Source organism: Lutjanus erythropterus, chromosome 21 (assembly GCF_056507025.1).
Source record: "Lutjanus erythropterus isolate fLutEry1 chromosome 21, fLutEry1.hap2, whole genome shotgun sequence".
Lineage (NCBI taxonomy): Eukaryota > Metazoa > Chordata > Actinopteri > Lutjaniformes > Lutjanidae > Lutjanus > Lutjanus erythropterus.
In genome coordinates this window covers 27681456-27700871 of record NC_139337.1, presented here as the reverse complement: position 1 = coordinate 27700871, position 19416 = coordinate 27681456, and positions in this window count along the sequence as shown.

Sequence of the window (19416 nt, the reverse complement as noted above, 5' to 3'; positions counted from 1 at the left end):
AAAGAAAGTCTGCATTTGGAGAAGGTGGCGTAGATGGATGGCTCAAACAAGAAGACTTTCACCCAAGAGATCAGGGTTAGAGTCCTGTGTGAAATGAAAAGTAAATGTAGAGTTATTTAAAGTTTTGAGTAATTAAAAATTTTGTTATGGACGTGACGCCCATCACACAACATGTGAAATGTAATTATTTCAACCCAAACCATATTTTCCAAAACCTAAACAAGTAGTTTTTGTGCCTAAACCAAACCAAGCTGCAACCATTTTACAACAAAAACTACCTGTGTGTGTGTCTCATGAGTTATGTCATTGCACGACTGACATCACCTCCATCTTATGATGATATGATACAACTGCAACCGTTTTACAGCTTGAATGAGTGTGTAATGTTACGTGAGTTATGTCAGAATTAAGTTAATATCTCTTTCTCCATATATTTATTTTCTGGAGTCACTGACAATCAACCGATTCTGTCGTTTAGGTACGGGGATGAGATGCAAGAAATGTAACAGCCGCCTTGCTCATGGTTAAAAAAATAACCCAGCACAATAATGACAACTACCTTTCATCATCAGTTAACTTAAAGCACAGTGTTCTGAACACACACATCCCAAACACTAACATCAAGTAACATTTTCATTTGGAGCAGCAAACTTTAAAAAAAAGTTATTAAGTTGTTAAGTTTGCTCATGTTTTCCAGCATGCACACTCTTTTTAGTATAACTCTGTATAACCCTGTCCCCCTGTTTGCTCTGTCAGGTTAGTTTGTCTGTACAGTCAAGTCATGTAGCAGGTGAGTATGAAGCCTCGTTTTGAGCTGCTCCTGTTTGCCCTGTTAATTCAGAAATCAACACTTCCTGTATCGTTTTTCTCTTGCATTTCAGAGGATAGAGCTTTTTTGTTTCTTAACAAGTCTTTTATTGTGAAACATTTACAGGAACGTGCTGTGGTCAACTTGCTGACTTGCAACTCCATTCTAATTCATAGGCTACCTGTGCAACTTGGGAGCGGCTGAGTCGCATGCAGCTTCTACTGGTAAAATTCGGTATTATTGAAAATGTGAAACTTTTTACATCGGCCCCAGCCTCCTCACTGGCTCTCTTGTAGTTGAATGGGAGGGAAGCCCTGCCAGCTGGACTCACAATCTTGTGGAAAGCCTTCCAAGACCCACTGAAGATGATAAAATGACTGTTTCTGTAAAGGGAGAGCAAGGTCTATCCTCTGCAGGGATCCTTTGTCTAATGTTGTCAGACTCTTAGCATAACAATCCAAGCCTGTCAAAAACAAGCACTTGTAGTGGCCTTACTTTGATGGTGCGCAGTTGCCCAGAAGGATTATTTTCTAGTTCAGTTTCACTTCTGCTGGCTGCAACAGTCTCCCTCTATACTGGACCAATTTCAAAAGTTATTGTGCCCATTAGTCATTTAAGACAGAAAAATATTGGGAAATAGAGCCCTCTAACAAGTAGAATCTTCATGTTATGTAACAACCATAGGGTTTTAATGATCTTTACAGACTTCAGGTCCGTTGGAAAAGAAGTGTTTATCTTTAACAGTACAATCAAACTTTCAGCTTTAACCGGAAACACAAAATAAACTTTAAAACTTTTTCCTATAGTCTTGTTTAAAAGTATCACAGGCAGTGAAGGCCACATTAACATTCCTCTGGTTGTTATTACAGCCAGTAATGTATGAATTGTGCTTATTTACTCAAAACTGCATGGTACATTTCTAATTTAATTAGATGTCTAAACAATAAACCTTAACTAGAACTTCATTTTATTATGTTACTTTAATATTCTGTGTATTAATTTATGAGGCTAAAGACCATGCAAAACAGCTGAAGGTCGGAAAAGCTAAAAATACACAAAGGCACAGATACACAGACACTAGAAATATAGACCTAGATTTAGGCATTTTTAATTATAATTACTAATAACTCATTAGATGCTTATACATATTTAATATATTGTTTAAAATGTTTGTATCCCTGTTTAAAGATCTGTATTCATGTGTAAAAGATTTGTATTCATGTGCAAACAATCGTGTGCTGTATTTGAGCGCTTGTTGTGTAGATGTTTGGATGTCAGATTCCTCAGGTGATGCTGACATCTTGTATACAAAAGTACCTGCTAAATTCACCCTCTTTGTTCTTCGCTCATGCTGAGACAGGAGGGTGAAAGTCTGACACAAGTGAGTAATTTAACCCTCAAAATTTGCATCAATATAAAATGAATGGAGCAGGCAGCTACAGTTGAAAACCAGTGGAGCTGATGAGAAAAGGGCGTTCAAACAGAGCTTGAAGCTGCCAGACAGACAAACAAGACGTTTGTTTCTCCTCGGGATCATCAAACTGCACTTCTTCACGTCTGTGTTTGTTGTTGCTGGGTAATTGAGTTGCACCGCTGTCACGGTGTGACTCATCAGCGGCTCATTATTCCAGCTGCTGCCAGAGGAAGCGGCAGCCATGTTTGAGGGTGGTCATTATAACGGCAGCGTACCTGGAGTCATACACAGAAAAAACATCTTTGGACCCTGTCAGGAAGACGGCCACTCCAGAGTCATGAATGATGCACTCATGTGTGGCACAGATATTCATCAGAAACATGAAACCATGCTCTCTCTTTTGCATTCATAATTCAGAGGGTTGAGAAGAGACAGTTTTTGTTTGTTTATTTTTTAATAATCTTTACAGCCTCCACCCAGTGGGGCAGTTTTTTTAAATTCAGGGTCAATCCAGGGCCTACAGGAAGCCTGCACTCTAACAAGGTCATTTCACTCCTCAGATATTTTTAGCTTGTGCCATTTTGCATCGCAAACCACATCCTTACTTTTAAATTTTAAAAACAAACCACATATTGGTTGCGGATTGAAGCTGTGACTGAGTAAAATCAAAGGACAGAGACTCATCAGATCAGAGACCTTTGCAGCGAAATGAATCTGAGTGATCCAAGAACTTCCTCAAATAAACGCCTGAATCCCATAAAATAATCCATTAACAGTTTGAAATATTTATGTAATATTATAATATCAGAGCATGCATCTCTCTCGAGTATTTAAAGTGGGGTGTGGCATGTTTAGCACCATTAAGACATGCACTTCAGTCACTTAATGTAAATGTCAGTGTCCTGTCTGACAGAAAATCACTGGCCATCTGCCTGCATACAGAATGAACCTTCCTACGCTGCAGATTTGAATACCTGATACATTGTGCACAAAGGTATGGTCTAACTGCTTAAATGTGCATGTTTTATGGATAAAATGCACAAAGGAAATAAATCATATTGCTAAATATAGTCAGAAATAAGTGCTAGTTTTTGTAATGTGTAATATTTAAGGATTACTTTAGCTCTCTTTTTATTTGTTTCATTGTCAAGTCAACCTTAACTTTGAACTTCCATTTCTGTTGCTTTCAACAAAATACTTAAGTTTGAAAAATGAACATGTGAGACACTGTTGGGGCAACCTGTTCGCACCACTAATGTGTCGTATACGTAACTTTTGTCAGTGCCCCTATGCTTCAAACTATACTACAGGTAGCCCTCTGTAAAGAGCGAGAAAGTCTGTATGGAGGAGGTACAAATAATAAACAGTGAGTTCTTTTTAACACATGTAAGTTATGAAACATGCGTAATGTACTAAAGTTATGTTATATATGTTAACTTGCGTAAGGTACATTATGTGCATTTTTTTTAACCTACCCAAGTAGGTTTGTTGCCTGAACTTAAAGAAGTAGTTATCTACTCAAACTTTGCAGCTATGCATGTGATATATGTGATGCTAAGTGAGTATGTACAGTGTCATAGTATGAAGTTTAATGTCACTGAGTAAGCTGCTGTATTTAACAAGTTGGGAGCTAGCTTTTTCTTGAGTTTTCAGCTGCATCTTATTGTATTAATCTAAATCAGCGGTCTTAATCCACTGATGAAGACCATGAGATGTGTTTGAAAGCTATAGAAAAGGCTAATGGACTGCTGAAGATGTGTAATATAGGCAGTCTTTACCTTTCATATTTTACCACTTCAGCAGGCTGCGTCTTTTTTTGCTAATGAAATCATTTTATACCTTGAGGCTGTTGTTCAGCAGTGCAGCTTCAGCGTGGCAGTTCTGTCCATAAATGGTCATAGCAAGTTCTAACAGAGACACATGGACATTTATCACAATGAATCCTATATCTGATTGTCAAAAATACATACGATGAAGCCATAAAAAATTGTTACACACCTGAAAGGCTCTTGGTGATTGATGAGTCAGACTTTGATACATTCAATTCTCTTTAAAGTCCAGATGAAACAGCATTTTGAGAATATCCAGTGTCCGTATCATGACCATGGGCATGAGTTTTTTTCAAGTCCTTTCCGAGACCTTTAAGTCTAGCTATATTTTTTAGGGGATATCATGCCGATTTTGTAATTCTGTTGATGTGGGTTTTGATATTTAGGTCCCAAATACCCCAAGATTCCTGACATGGCTTGAGGTCTTAAACTGTAGGGCTTTCAGATGCGTGCTGGCATTTGATTGTTCCTTTTTGCGACCAAAAACAATTGTTTCCATTTTATCTTTATTTAATTGGAGAAAATTATGGCTCATCTGATCACTGAATTGCTTGATGCACTTGTTTAGTGATTGTATTGTCATCTGCATAATTATGTTATGATATTTGACTGTTTTCCAAGATGCAAACAAGTGGTAACATACAGATGTTGAACAAAGTTGGACCCAGAATGGACCTTTAGGGGACTTTACATTCAGTTACAGGATGGAAACATGATTGGATTTGATAGAAAAATACTGAATTAATTTTTTGTCATTTTTGTCCTTTATTGCTAAATAGGTACACAATATTAACTGAGGATGTGATCTTAAAGGGTTAAAAAGGCATTTTTCATTTCATCTTAACTTTAAATGTTGTTGCCTTTAGCATACAGTACATATTGGTTCATCTCTAGCCTCCAACAGTTACAGTTTACACTACAGTACCTCCCCCTACCACCAGCTTCCTCATCCCCTTTAGTCATGCGTCATATTCTTCCCTCTGCAGAATGATTCATTTTTCATTTGATCTGGACACTGGAAAGCGGAGCTAAATCCCCAGAGAGATTGCTGCCTGTCCCCTCAGAAAACTCTCATCTCACTGGCAGGGTACGTTTTCTAAAAGGCTGCAGCCATTTTCCAGCATGGTTAATTTATACTGTAGATCACAATTGGGACTAAGTGCTGGATGAGTGATGCCTCGTATCTCAGTCTTTGTCAGCAGCCATCAGCACTTTATTTTCTGACGTTCCATGTGCAGTTTCCTTGTTTGATGTGGTCGGGGGGGTGATGAGGGGTCAGTGTTCATGACAGGTTCAGCCCCTGGAGTCCATGATTAGATAGCTAGATGCAGAGATAATGGAAGGGAACAACTGAGATTAATGTGAGACCGCTGGACGGGACGTGTGAGGCGCGCAACACTCAGACTTGTGTCTCACGCCTTTTCTGTGCAGTAACAAGTCAAATTGCCTTGTTTCTACGGATACAGCAGTAATGGTGAGAAAAAGCCTCTGTAGTAAACCCGGAGAAATAAAGGGGCTAACAAGAACCATAAAGGGTTCTTTGGCTTGTCGCCATAGTAGAACCAAACAAGGTGTTACTTGGAACCCAGCATAAAGGGTCATACCCAGAACCATCTGCGAAAAGTTTCACCCAGTGGAACCCCCTGTGAGAGGTTCTAAAGGAGAACCCTTCAAACTTCTATGGTGTAATGCTTGCACACAGAACCCCCTCTGTGGGTTCTATCCAGAATCTTCACACCCGCAAAGGGTGCTAACAAGAACTCACCCAGTGGGTTCTACCAAAAACCCTTGTATGTTCCAAGGGTTTTATCTGGAACTCACATGGGGGATTCTATTCTCCCAAGGGTTTTCTCTAGAACCCACTCAAGGGGTTCTACTGAGAACCTTTGTATACTCCAAGGGTTTTATCAAGAACCCACCCCATGGGTTCTACAGAGAGCCGTTTTATATTGTGGTACAAAGAGCCCTTGACACAAGAGTTCTACAAGGATTTCAACAATTTTTGAAGGATTCTTTCTTCCAAAAAAGGTTGTTTGGATGAAAAAGGGAATTTATAATGGAATCCTTAGTCTAACAAGAAACCCTTGATGAACCCTTTCTTCAAAAAAAGATGTCTTCAGAAGCAAAGTTCTGGGTAGAACCTCAGCCCTTCAGGAAGAACCCTTTTGGGAGCCTTATTTCTAAGCGTGTAGCAACTACTGGCGGAGGATAACGTTTTATGTTTGCCTCTAAAAATGCACCACTCTTCGATTGATATGCTGCCGCCAGACACTTAGATCAGTCATAGAATAACACCATCAAACATTCAATCATGCTTGAATGTATTTTTAATATTGAATGTCAGAGTTATGATAAAGAGCGACTGGGATCTCCATTTGTGGCACTGACTGCCAGGCACTCCAGGTAATGGATATGAAAGTCGACACAGGGGAAATATCCCCACATCTAAAACCCAATACAAAAGTCTCTCTCTCGTCTTCTTCTCCTTCCTCTCCCAATATATTAATAATAACATTACTCATACAGACCCGAAAAAATCCACATATTGTACACGACTCCACCCTGAAACGTCTCATGCCTCCTGTGTGGATCCCTTGCCTCTGGCCATGTTACTCCTGAGACAGGCAGCCAGCCACCTGCAGGATTTCTCCCTTGATCAACTGCAGGACAGGCCGCTTTGATACCCCCACCACCCAGCCCCATTTTTTCCAACACCACCGACAATACCAGATGGCATAAAATCCCCCAGAGTGTAATGAAAAGGAGGGAGAGGTGCAGGAAAAATAGCCTTTGTTAACACGACGCTGGCAAAAAAGCAGGGATTGTGTTGTTCTCGTTGACCCGGGAGCTAAATAAGATAATGAGCATGATCATTCCAGTGGCAGGGGAGGAACTGGACCCTGGCCAGTCAGGGCACGCTCATTTGCCTGGCATGCACCAGCCCATTAGAGGAAGAGAAAGTGAGCTACTATCCTGCCCGACTTCTTACAGCTTCTCAGAGCATACTGCCTCCCCATTATAGAGACCTGCAGAAGAAGTCTTGTTTAGTGCTCCCCGCTGCTCCTGCCGCCTGCACTCTTTGTACATGGGGCTGCCTCCTCCGTCAGTAGTGATCAAGAGGTGTTTATAAGAGTGACAAACAAGGGAGAAACAGGGCAGAAAAAACAGAAGGGAGACCAGGAAAGGAGAGAAGAGATGAGGGTGAAGTAAACTCTTTCTACTGACTGCACAGCAGTGGCTTCATTCAAATGGCTCGGTTCAAACCGAGTGCAAAGCTTTGCTAAATGCCCAACTTTGGATAAGCCTGACATGCCCTTAGAAAGCACCAGGCATATTTTACCCTCAAAAGTAAAGAGCTTTAGCTCTGATTTCACTCCTAGAAACACACTTTAAAGGATCATTTGGATTCATTAGAACTTGGGTATTTTTTGCCATCATTTCTATAGGCAATTGCAGAGAAAACAAGGTGACATTAATACAACAGTACATGAAATTCAGCAGTTAAAATGAATGTTGTAGTGATTAAGACAAGATGAGATGAAGGAATGTGTGATGGTTTCAGAGTTTTTAAAACTAAGCCTTGTTTTGTTTTAGCCACAGGTTTTAAGAATAGTTACGCTTTTTATGGCTTAAACAAATGAGATATGTGTGAACTTTAGATTTTATTTTTTTTTTTACCTTTGGACAGAGGCTGGCTAGCTGTTTTCTCCTGCTTCCAGTGTTTATGCTAAGCTAACCATCTCATCCATCAACAAAAATAGTTAGCATTCAATCACGTGGCAATTAAGAAAACAGTAGAAGTGCATTACTGAGTTCGCAGGCTATAAGCTCATAGACATACATACCAGTGTGCCCTGTATAGAAAACGTCTGACTATTCCATTATTAGAGTTTCAGCCATTATTACGATCTTATATCACATTTGTGTCTGGTCCACGGCAGCCTGACAAGTTTCTCATGTGGCCCCCTATAAAAAATGATTGCCCACGCCTGGTTTAACACTGGAACAGCCAAGACGGTCATTTTGACCGTTTTCAAATTTATATGTGCAATAACTTTGTTTAATTAAAAAAAATACTAATGCTGCTGGTACCTGACTTTTCCTAAAAGTCTCTGTACTTTCAATTAAAATGCTTGTTGATATAAATTAGACAAAAGGCAAAGAAAATGTGATCATATTTACCTGTTGGTCATATTGACCACATGGTAATCGCCACTGTTATACTGTTAATTTTTGCATAGTTGGAGATTAATATTGGTCTCTTAGCAGCTATCATTGTCTCTGTCAATAAAACTTAACAAGTGGTCTCAATTTCCAATTTCTCAATATTAAAATACAAATAATTAATTGATTAGTCTCAATCAAAAATAAAGTAGGGGAGACTTGAAAATTGCAACTCTCTTTGTCTCAGCTCAGCAAATTTTGAAACAAACTATCCTTACTTATTGCAAACAGCTGTGTTTACAACTTTTCCAAATTATTATTAATGTTAAAATAATATGTTTAAAATCTTAAAAATACATTTTCTCACTCTGAGTAAGTCTGGATTAACCTAAAATCTGAAATGGATTATTGATCGTTATTGCAATCTTTCCATTTTATTACAAGCAATGGCATGCATATTGATAACATATGAGTATTTTTAACAATTTCAATTTTGGTGCTTTTTAATTTTTTAAAAGATAAACTAACAGAATAAATGAACTAATCTTTTAGTCTGATATATATCATGAGAGTTTGGAAGTGAAAAGTCAATGCTTATTGTTGTCATAGTGGTCATGTCGTGTTAACGCATGTTTGATCATGTGACTATTTGTGTGTAATGTTTTTAGCTGCATCACTGCGTTTGCAGCTCTCAACCATTAACTTCAACGTCAATTAACAGGATTGATGGTGAAAACTATGAAAAATAAAATCCAAGTTGTAATAAATTGAAACTATTCTTTTGACAGGCTAATTTTATCATGACTCCTCAGAAATATATGCCAGATCCTGCTTAGTAGTGCACCTTCACGATCTGTCTCGCAGAGCTGAGTTAGCGGAGGCATGAGAAGCGTGATAAGACAGAGCTTTCCAGCAGGATTGGTGGCATCTCACTCTGTGACCTCAAAGTGAGGATGACGCTTCAATGTGCACGAGGAAACAGACAGCCGGATCAAATGAAACAGACAAGAAGAGAGACCCCGAATAGAGAAAGAGAGGGAAATAGAAAAGAGCTGAATGAGAGCTGAGGAATTAAGAGCCGTGCGAGCGAGTCAGAGGCCAGCGCATGTAGGTCATCTTCTTGCTCTTTTGGCTTGCTTTAAAAACACGGCGAGGAAATGAGAGGGAAATGGAGGGGAAAAAAAGAGACAAGAGAAGGGAGGAAGTGATGGGATGGGGTGTACGCAGGTGACAAGCTGCCACGGGGAGAGAGGAACAGGGCTCCTGCGATGCTCCGTAGGGTGAGAGGCCTCGTCTGACACCGCAGCGGCGATATGGGAGCTGACAGGTCGAGAAGGGGGTGGCGGGGGAGGGGGGAGGGAAGGATTCCTGCTGAGGATGAGTCCAACAACTCTGACATGACACTTCCAAAAGCTAATTTAGCGCTGCTGAAAGATGATGTGTCGGGCTTTCTACACCTCTCCATGCTGCTTTGTATGGAGACACTGGTGTAATTACACTTCCGTGCAGGACAGCTCGAAAACTGCTTCTTTTTTTTGACATTTGTGTAATCCTTTGTGTTAAAAGGTTTTTAAACACGGGCCTGTCAACACTTAATTTTACACTCGATTATGCTATGGTCAGGAGATACATTGTGGGTATTTTGCATCCACAGTTGTTAGATGACGGTGGGATAGATAGTCCTTGAAATCTCTAGAAATGTGGCTTTAAATACTAAAAAAATGCTTATATCATAAAGTTTAGTGTCTCATTAAGCATCCACAAAAACCTGAGTAAAACTACACATTCATTAAATTTGTAAAAAAAAAAAAAAAACACATTTTTCTCTTTTGACCATTTCGCCATGGGCGTGCATTTTGCTTAACCTCTTGCTCAGGAGTCCCAACACAGAAGACTACCACAAATTGATTATGTTTGTTAAAAGATCATTTTAAAAAACAAGAAAATCACAAATGGGAACAAAAATTATTTCTCTGTCTCCATTGACTACTGTTCATAGTTTGTCCAAAGTAAGGTCCTATGGGCCAAACCAGAAAGAGCGGGACTTTGGCTCTCTATATTAGCATTATCACTTAAAGTGATAGGGATTTCCATGAGGTAACAGTTTGAGTCTGAACTGAAGCTGTTATATCACTCCAGACTCCTTTGACACAAAGACACAGTTCAAGCCAGTGGGAGCAGAAAGGTTCTGTTGCACAACAATCTAGCAACTGAAATTGATTTTTTATGATTGGTTTGTGGAAGTAATTGTGCAATTTTTGTAATAATGTCTGAACACAAGGACGCTCAGTTCAGGCCTAATACAGGCAAGTGTTCTGAAATTTAAATGACACTATTTCAAATTTGGATTACAGCTAATTTGTAAGGCTTTTTCCAAGCTAACTACATCCCTGTACGTGCAATCCTAAATTACAGAGGTAGAAAGCTATTGTGGATGGGTTTCTAAAGGTTTTAAAGTTTGTTTCCTCACAGCAGTGTCCTCCAACAACTCCCGGCAGAGACAATATTTCTTGAATGGATCACAAATTAAGGGCGTTTGTTAATCAGACCCTTCACTAAAGTGTGACACCTCCCTGTGGACCATCTGCCTCCTCATTTCTCCCTCCCTCTCCCCCTCTTTTTTTTTTTTTTTTTTTTTTTTTTTTTTATCACTCTTGCTCTTCTCACCGTCACCTTGAATCTGTGGAAGTGGTGTGTTCCTGGGGGAGGCAGGGGTGCAGGATGCAGGGTAATGAATCGGACCACAAGGGTCACGACGCCACTGTCACCCCTTCACATGCACGGTAATGAGCCAAGGTCACTGGTAAGGAGGCGCTGCACAAAACCCCGGTGAAACGACACCATGCTGCAGAGACGCCGCTGCCCGCGCAAACCTCATTAACTGGGCTTCAACCCCAGCTACAACCCTGGCCTTTATACACACGCCTAACCGGTGGTGAGAAGGATTGAAACCACTTTAATTAGTGTAGCTATTAGTGCTCTGTGCCGAGCTCGCCTGCCTCTGTCGTTTATTGGTGACATACACAAGGAACTTTGGCTCAACCATCAAAATCCTCTGTAAACTGTTTAATTAGTTATTTGTCTGTTATAAGTTTGCTTTTCTTCCATTTTCATTAATCTGTAGGTGGTTGAAATGAAAAGTGGGGCTCAGAAAGATAACGATCAACAAAAGGATTAGCTCCTGTAATTAAATTATTAAATCTTATTTCAATGATACATTCATTGTTAGGGAAAAATAAGCAAACACAAGTATTGCTTCTTGATGTGTAAGGCTCATGCACGAGTCCTTGAACGTTAAAGAGGGAAGGCTTAAAGCTGGAAGGTATCCCTCCCCATCACCGCTGCTGCAGTGCCGTTCAGCGAAGCACCTCATCAACAGATTCAGAGACCAGACTATTTCCTGGATAGCTTCTGGACGAGTTGCTGAAAAGGTGCACTGGCGCTCAGAGGATGTGCCCTACACAAAATTAAAAAAAGATGTTTTATTAAAAAGCTCGGAGATGGGGCAAAGCAGTTGAGGGTCCTTCATTAGAAGCTGCTGATGAAAAACTCAAAGCTTTCAAAGTCTAAAAAATGCTGTAGTGTGAGCACTATAGCAGTTTTTAGACTTTGAAATTTCTTTTTTAAACTATTGTCTAGCTGCCTTGGGGGTTCACAAAACAACAAGTGCAAGATTGTGAAATTCAATTAAAACAGGAGAGAAGTCACTGTGTTGCTTCACTTCTTCCACACACCACTTTTCTCTTTGAATAATTCAAATTGTTGCTGATCATCTACTTCTCACCAAGGTACTAAATAAGCATCTTGTTTTTCGTGACAATAACGTCAAAGTGCTAGTGCTCAACACCGGAGCCTCCCAGGGCTGTTTGCTCAGCCCCCTCCTCTTCACACCGTGCGCCCATGACTGCAGCCCCCAAAGTGGAGAGAACTTTATTGTGAAGTTTGTGGTTGACATCGCCATCATCAGCCAGATTTCAAACGAATTGATGACAGGAGGAAATTAACAGTCTTGCAAAATGGTGCACAGAGAACAATCAACTGCTTAACTTCAACAAAACCAGGGAGCTGATTGTTGAGTCTCAGAAAAGGGAGCCAAAAACACACAGACCTTTCTACATCAGTGGGGCTGAAAATCAGCATCACAGCAACATCATCTTACATCCTCACCCTGGCCAGTAAAGCTCAGAAACAGCTGTATTTATTAAAGAAGCTTAACAAGGAGCAGCAATAGAAAGCATCCTGACTGCACAACCCAGGACAGGAAAACCCTACAACGGATCATTAAAACTACCTAGAACTAAGCATCAGTGACAGGGGCATAATAAACACAAACACAGGCATGGGGTCCACCACATCCCATGTTCTTCTGCCTTTTCTACCCTCAAATGAGTAATAAGTCATGAAAATAAACTTTTATTCATGGTGGAGTGCGGAGGATGAACTGGGGAGAGGTCTGGTGGTACAGCAACGGATACTTCTATATCTCTTGCCTGGCAGCAGCAGGGTGAACAGTCTGTGGCTGGGATGAGTTTTGTCTTTTTGTATCTTCCCGCCTCTTCCTTTTTTCAGCATCGCTAGGGTAGCATAACTTCATTTTTCAACATGTACACCATGCCAAGCTGTTTGTGTACACAATTTGTCAACTGTCTTCCTGAATCATTAGGGATGGTCTAAGTTAGTTGGAAGGCTCTGAGACACACAGCCATCACAGTGCTCAAGTTTTTGAGGCATTGTGTGGGCCCTTGGTAGCTTGGGACCTAAGGCAATTGTAGAAATTTGTGCAGTGTGAAGTCCCCCCAACACCACCCTCATCAGTGATAATGGGGAGGTGAGATGCACTTTATACAATCCTGTTATATAATGAGAAATACCTCTCTTATACCATATACCTTTAGAAACTAGGACTAGAAACTAGGGGGGAGTGAGTGGGGATGGCATGCAGTATAGAATCAAATGCATAGCTGCTGCAGAGGACCAGATATACCATGCTTAGCAACTGAGCTACAAGACTGTAGCACTATTGCCTATAGTTTGCACTAAGCTATCGGAGTTGTGGGAAAACGTAGAACTTTCAGTGAGAAGACTGCTTCTAATCATACAGTCAAAAAATATCAGTTTTACACCAAACTAACAGTCTTGGTCTGAATGTCCAAAATGGAGCTGAAAATATCTATTAAAATATGTCTGAGGCTCAATTTTGGCTATCTTCTGCACTTGTTTTGTGCTTGGTTTCATCTTTGAATACAAGCATGGGTTTCAGCACTTAACATTCAGATCCATTCTCTGCTTTCTTTGGAAAGAAATCATTGCTTTACTATTAAAAAAATATTAGTATTTCTGTCACTTTAAAGATGAAAGATATCACTTTCTAAAAAGGAAATTATATCTCTTAGGAAATACCTAAAACCAGGTGTTTAAAAACGCAAATAAAAAGCTTTTGTGAAGTAAAGACAGAGTAACAAACCTGCACTTTACTGTATTTGAAAACCCAACAGGATTTTTAACACCTTCCAATGCATTTCTTTACCTTAAAAGCCTGTCTGTCATTGATAGATAATGTTATTTTACCACCCAGCTTCAGTATGAAAAGTGGCACCAAGAACACAGGAGACCAAATTCTTCACGCCTTTCTTCTCCTCTAGCTCTGCATTTCTTCACAGATGGAGTTAAATTATGCAGCACAAACTGTCTGGATATAATGTTCACAGAGTGAGGGGGTGTATAGAGCTCTCTCTCCGTCTCTTTTCGTTCTGTGATGGGAGAGCGAGTCACACTTTGCAGCTGGGCTAGAAAATCATCTTGGAAATGTATTTGACACAGTGATAAACTAAATTTACCACACCATCTACTGCAAAAAAAAAAAATCCCATCCCATCTATGAGCACATGAGAGGAGACGAGGGTTGGCCACGTAACCTCTGCCCGTCCCCTCCTCATCTTGCTTGTGTGAGTGTTTTCCAGATTAGCTGATTAGCATGAGCCAACGTGATACAAAATACTTCCACATTTCAAAAACAGTGACACAGAAGGAGGAAACCATCAGATGATCCACACTGTACATTTGAAATTGAAACCTCTTTGATATAGATTTCTAGCACATGCTCATATTCCACCAGCCAAGCCTCACCAGAGGACGAGACATGGCCTGCTCTGCAGCTCCAATAGCCCCCGAATAAGCGTGAGAGGGTTCCACCCTGCTGAAAAGTTGAATAACAACTGCAAAAAGACGGACCGATTATCTCCTAAATGTCATGTTTCTCTGAATGAGTCACAGCGGTGACTCTTTCTCCCCATGATGGCTACTGATAACGGCGTGCAAAATCTCAGCCCCAGAGCACATTTGCATTCTAATAAGCCACCGACTTCCTGTTCGCCATTCTGCTCTTTTTTTTTTTTTCAAACTTTTGAGACAGAAAACAAATTGCATTTCAGTCGAGACAGGGATGTGATAATCTGAGCATTCAGAACAAGTCGTTCACTCTGAGGAGCTGACGTTTTATTTCATACTTCACTGGTGGCTTGCAGCTGTATAGAAGCCTCTGTACTCCGCACGACTTCACGTGCACTGTATTCCACGTGGGCAGTAATGAAGCGTCTTGTCATGCTAAACGGAAATCTGCGAGACACTCGACAATAAGAAGAAAAGAGAAGTCATTACTACGCATGGTTAGGTCGCTGCATGATTTAGCATATTGCGGTAGGCAGGCTCATTGTGCTCAATAAAGTGATGTGTCCTCAGCAGGAAGTCCTACAGGTGGAAATTGTAATGTACTGGTGGAAATAATGACAACCACTGGGATCTGTCAGGTGGAAGAGGTTGAAGAGTGCTGGCGATGTCTCTAAAGATTTGGTTCACTGATCAACCAGAGTTGGGATGGAGTTGGTGAAAAGCTTGATGTGAGACACTGGACTGTGGGATGTCTTGGAGATTTGATGAGATGTTAGCATGTCCGGCTAACTAGGTTCCCACCTGCAGTAACGTTACCTCCAGCCAAACCTGTGTTAGATACTACTGCATATGTCAAACTCATGACCAGGAGTTACATTGTGATTTATTTGGGAGTTTGGAAAAGGAGATGTCTGCTGCTATCTTGCTCTGGCTCACTGTCTGAGGTCTAAACCGGGTTAGATTAGCTCTTATCCTGGTGTAGATACCAGATGTGCTCAGCCTGCCATCTGGTCTTATGTTTACAGGTCACATACAGATTATGATGGGTTATACTTCAGAAAGTGTGCAGATGCAGCATAAGAACAAACAGAACACAAAGCACAAAGTTTATGTTATTTAAGTGCTGTAATGTAACTTTGTCTTATAGTCTGATTTTGTAGAGGTAAATATGATTTGAACAGTGATGCAGTGGTGCAGCAAGACAGCTCTGAGTTCAAATCCCCAAGCTTGTCTGGAGAGTTTGTGGCTGGCTGCTTTCTGTGCAGACTTTGCATGTTCTTTTTGTGTACGGGTACTCCGGCTTCCTCCCACAGACATTCAGCATAATAGGTTAATTGATAACTCTAAATTGCCCGTAGGTGTGAATGTGAGCGGTTGTTTGTCTCTATGTGTCAGATGAACTGCCGACTCATCCAGGATATACCCCGCCTCTTGCCCAATGTCACTGGGGCACTGAATAGGCACTGAATGTTATAGCTTGGGAGAATAATTGTAAATGAAAATAAAACAAAAGAAGATTGCGACTAACTATAGACTCGTTCACAGCGCTCTTGTTTTAGAATGTTTCAGGTAGAAAACATTAAAAAGTCAGTTGGAGACTGTTGGCTCAAGGAGTTTAAGCATTAGTTTACACTAACTAGCTACATTTATAAATCTGCCAGTGAGAATCATCCTTTTAGCCAACAAACTCCATGGTTGTCAGCTAGAAATAAGAAGCTGCTTTTGTTTACCTCTGTGTTTGAAAAAATTACTGTCAAAATCATGAAATCTGATGCCGCTATGGCTGTAAACTGCACAGACGCAGTGCAAGAATATAAAGTTTGACAGCCATAGCAACAGTAAATAAGGAGGGCAGGGCTTAGCAAAAGGTCAAATAGTACAGTTTGTAACACTACTGTTTACTATTTCATGACAAATGCTGTAAGAAAAGGTCTATTATGAATCACACACAAGCACATTGTGCTAAAATTAAAGGTCCTCTAAACATCTGAATGTTAAAATCTCAGTAATAAAACTGATGAAGCCAGATTCTTCCTTCTCAAATTAATGAGACATTCAAACTTCAGTTAAATTCCAAGTCAGTTTTAAGCTACAAGTTTTGATGCTGTGCTGAGAGATCAGAGAGGACTATATGTGCAGCAGTAAGCAAAGAGTGTTTATGTGCTTCTGATGAGCTCAGTGGAATAGGAGGTGAAGGGGTGAATGGGATGGAGGAGGGCTGCATCGATCCAGCACTGAAACAGCAGTAATTAAATTAAATTTATTTGACAGCGCGCAATAGGAAAGTTGTCGAAATATGAGAGGAGTCTTTGTGACGTCATATGTTTTAAAGGGGGGTTGTGATGTCATGAGCTGTATATCTAGAGTCTAGACACTGGTGTGATGGTGGCTGAAGATGTGGATGCTCGAGATTTTCCACTGATTTTGAGCTCAGTGGAATGGGCGCTGAAGCTGGACATGGCGGAGGAGGGTTGCATCGATCCAACGCTGAAATGACAACTGACAGCTGTCTGATTTTGCTGCGACGTGTTTGAGCCAATCATATTGTTTGTTTTTTCTCTGCTACCAACTGAGAATGGAAGCCGGAAAGGAAGAGAAAGAAAGAGAACGTAAAGAGAGTAAGCATGAAGATTGTTTTCCTTGACTTCTGCTTGCTGCATTGTCGGTTCAAATAGATTGAAATGACCTGTGTTCACATTCAGTTGTAAAGCAGGAAGAAGCACAAAGTCTTTTGACGCCATAAAAAAAAAAAAAAAAGTCTTATGAAAGAAGTCAATAGTGGGCGGTTTGCTATTAAGGCAACTCACTTCAAAACCTTGACAAGTTTGCAACTTGTCTGTGGGGCTCTCTTTTAACCAAGAGAACCATTTAAACTCAATTTTGTTCTTTTTCTTGTGTCTTTGATGGCTATCTTCCATTAACCTTTATCCAAGTATAAATTGCATAGAATCCAGTATTACTTGGCTGGCTGGTGCATTGTCACCACATTTATGGGGATGTCAGATCACTAAAACAAGGAGTTATGGGGTATTATAATAGACCAAAAGATGGACGGCTTGTTTCCACTTTCAACCGCCATACACGTTGCACTAGTGATCATTTGCGTCAAGAATTTGCACAGCAGTAAAGCCGTGGTTTTGAGGTCTGCCCATACAGCCAGACAACTTATTGTTAGCGGGGGTCAGCTGTCAATTATTTAAAAAAGTCCGGCCTTTGCTTGAGTCATCCATGCACCCCTCCTCCATATGCTGACTTTCTCACTCTTTATCCTTCTCCTGTCATAATTACTGTGCCCACTAGAGGTCACCGGCTAAGAATAAACATGAATATGGGTGGTAATAAGCTGCTTGCACAGACGACCTAGACGTTCATTTTTCTGGTGAGGATGAGCTGCAATAAAAACGATGTATGATAGCTAAGAGTTCAGGATAATAAACATGCTGTGGAGCAGATAAATACAGCAAAGTGCAGAATAGAATAAAATAAATGAAAGATAAACATGCCTTATGATATGATCAAGTCAAACAAGATCTGAGATAAGGCTTTTGAACAGCCGTAGCAGCAGCTGAGAGTCCCGATTTAAGGACCTTTGCAGATTATTGTAAGTATAAGGTCTAAGTATAAAAGAACATTTTTCCAAGTTCAGTTCTGATTAATGAAATGTGGAGCAACAAACTATTCTTTGAGCGAGCACCAAGATTATGTGAGTTCAGTGTTAAAAGGGATGAAATATAGGGTGGAAGCATCTTTCTTACAGCTTTATAGATGAATAAAAACCAACGCTGGTCCTGCCTCACAGCCAGAGATGGCCAGACGGCCGACCTTTTCGCAAAGATGGCAGTGATGGGTTCTGTAAGGATCACCAGTTATGAACTTTTGGGCGGAGTGGTAGACATTATCTCGATGTAGAGACAGCATCTTTTTCTTCTATAACATTCCTACTATAACATTATATTTTTCTGTACAGAAATAAGAATTGCTTCCTTATTCACCAAGTTCTTGCACAGCCAAACCTCAATTGAGATATTTTTTGGCTTAATTTTAGGGAGCCATCATGTGTATCCAGCTTATAATTTGCAACAATCATATAAAATATTTTGATATCACATTACATATAAAAATTTCAAGTAATTTTCAACTAATTCAGTCTTCCTAAGTCCCACCTCTTTTTCCCCTGTGCTCTGATATCAACAACATGTTACGTATGTTAGTGAAGTTTCTCCTTTTCCTGCAAAAGAGAGTTAACTTATGTTAGCAAAACGCAAGCTAACAAACATTAAATTAGGCAGCTAGGTAGCTAGTATTTAGCTAACATTTGCTAATTTAAGATGTGAATATATATTTCACTTTTACAGCTCCCCCAGCAAGTCTTTCAACCAGCTGAGGTTTCCCAAGATTGTTCTGCATAGTTCTGCCCTACTGTGCTGGGATTGGCTATTACATCTGCGCTGTGATTGGCTGTGATCACGAGTGTAGATATTAGCAGATAGAAGTTTAGAGGAAAAGAAGGTTGTGGTGGATAAATGGATCAAACACACCCAGGAGTCCAGGGTTCATGTCCTACGTCTGTCCGTCCTTTATTATCATTTTCCATTTTCAGTAAATTTGATTAGGTTTAGGTACAAAAAGTACTTAGGTCGGTTTAGGAAAAGATTACAGTTTGGATTGAACAAGGATGTGTCCTGGAGGCAGCAAGTACTAGCCAGTTGCTGCATAATCATAGCACAGTGTGGTGGGACTAGGCAGAACTGTCTGAAAAAAAAACACCCTTCAACCATCATCAAAATCTGGTTCTTTTTTATATAGATACGCTATGTGTTAGGCACGTCCAAGTACAGGAAACAGGAGAGGAAAAAGTTGACTGAGGTACCAAGGGGCGAGACTTAGACAGGGTCAATTGCAGATGTGATTGATTATACCCTCCAACAGCAGCACAACACCCCCTGGGTTTGGACCAGAGTTTTGTTGACGCCTACACAGTAAAGCTCTGATACATTATAGGAATGAAACAAAAACTACAAACTAATTTAAGA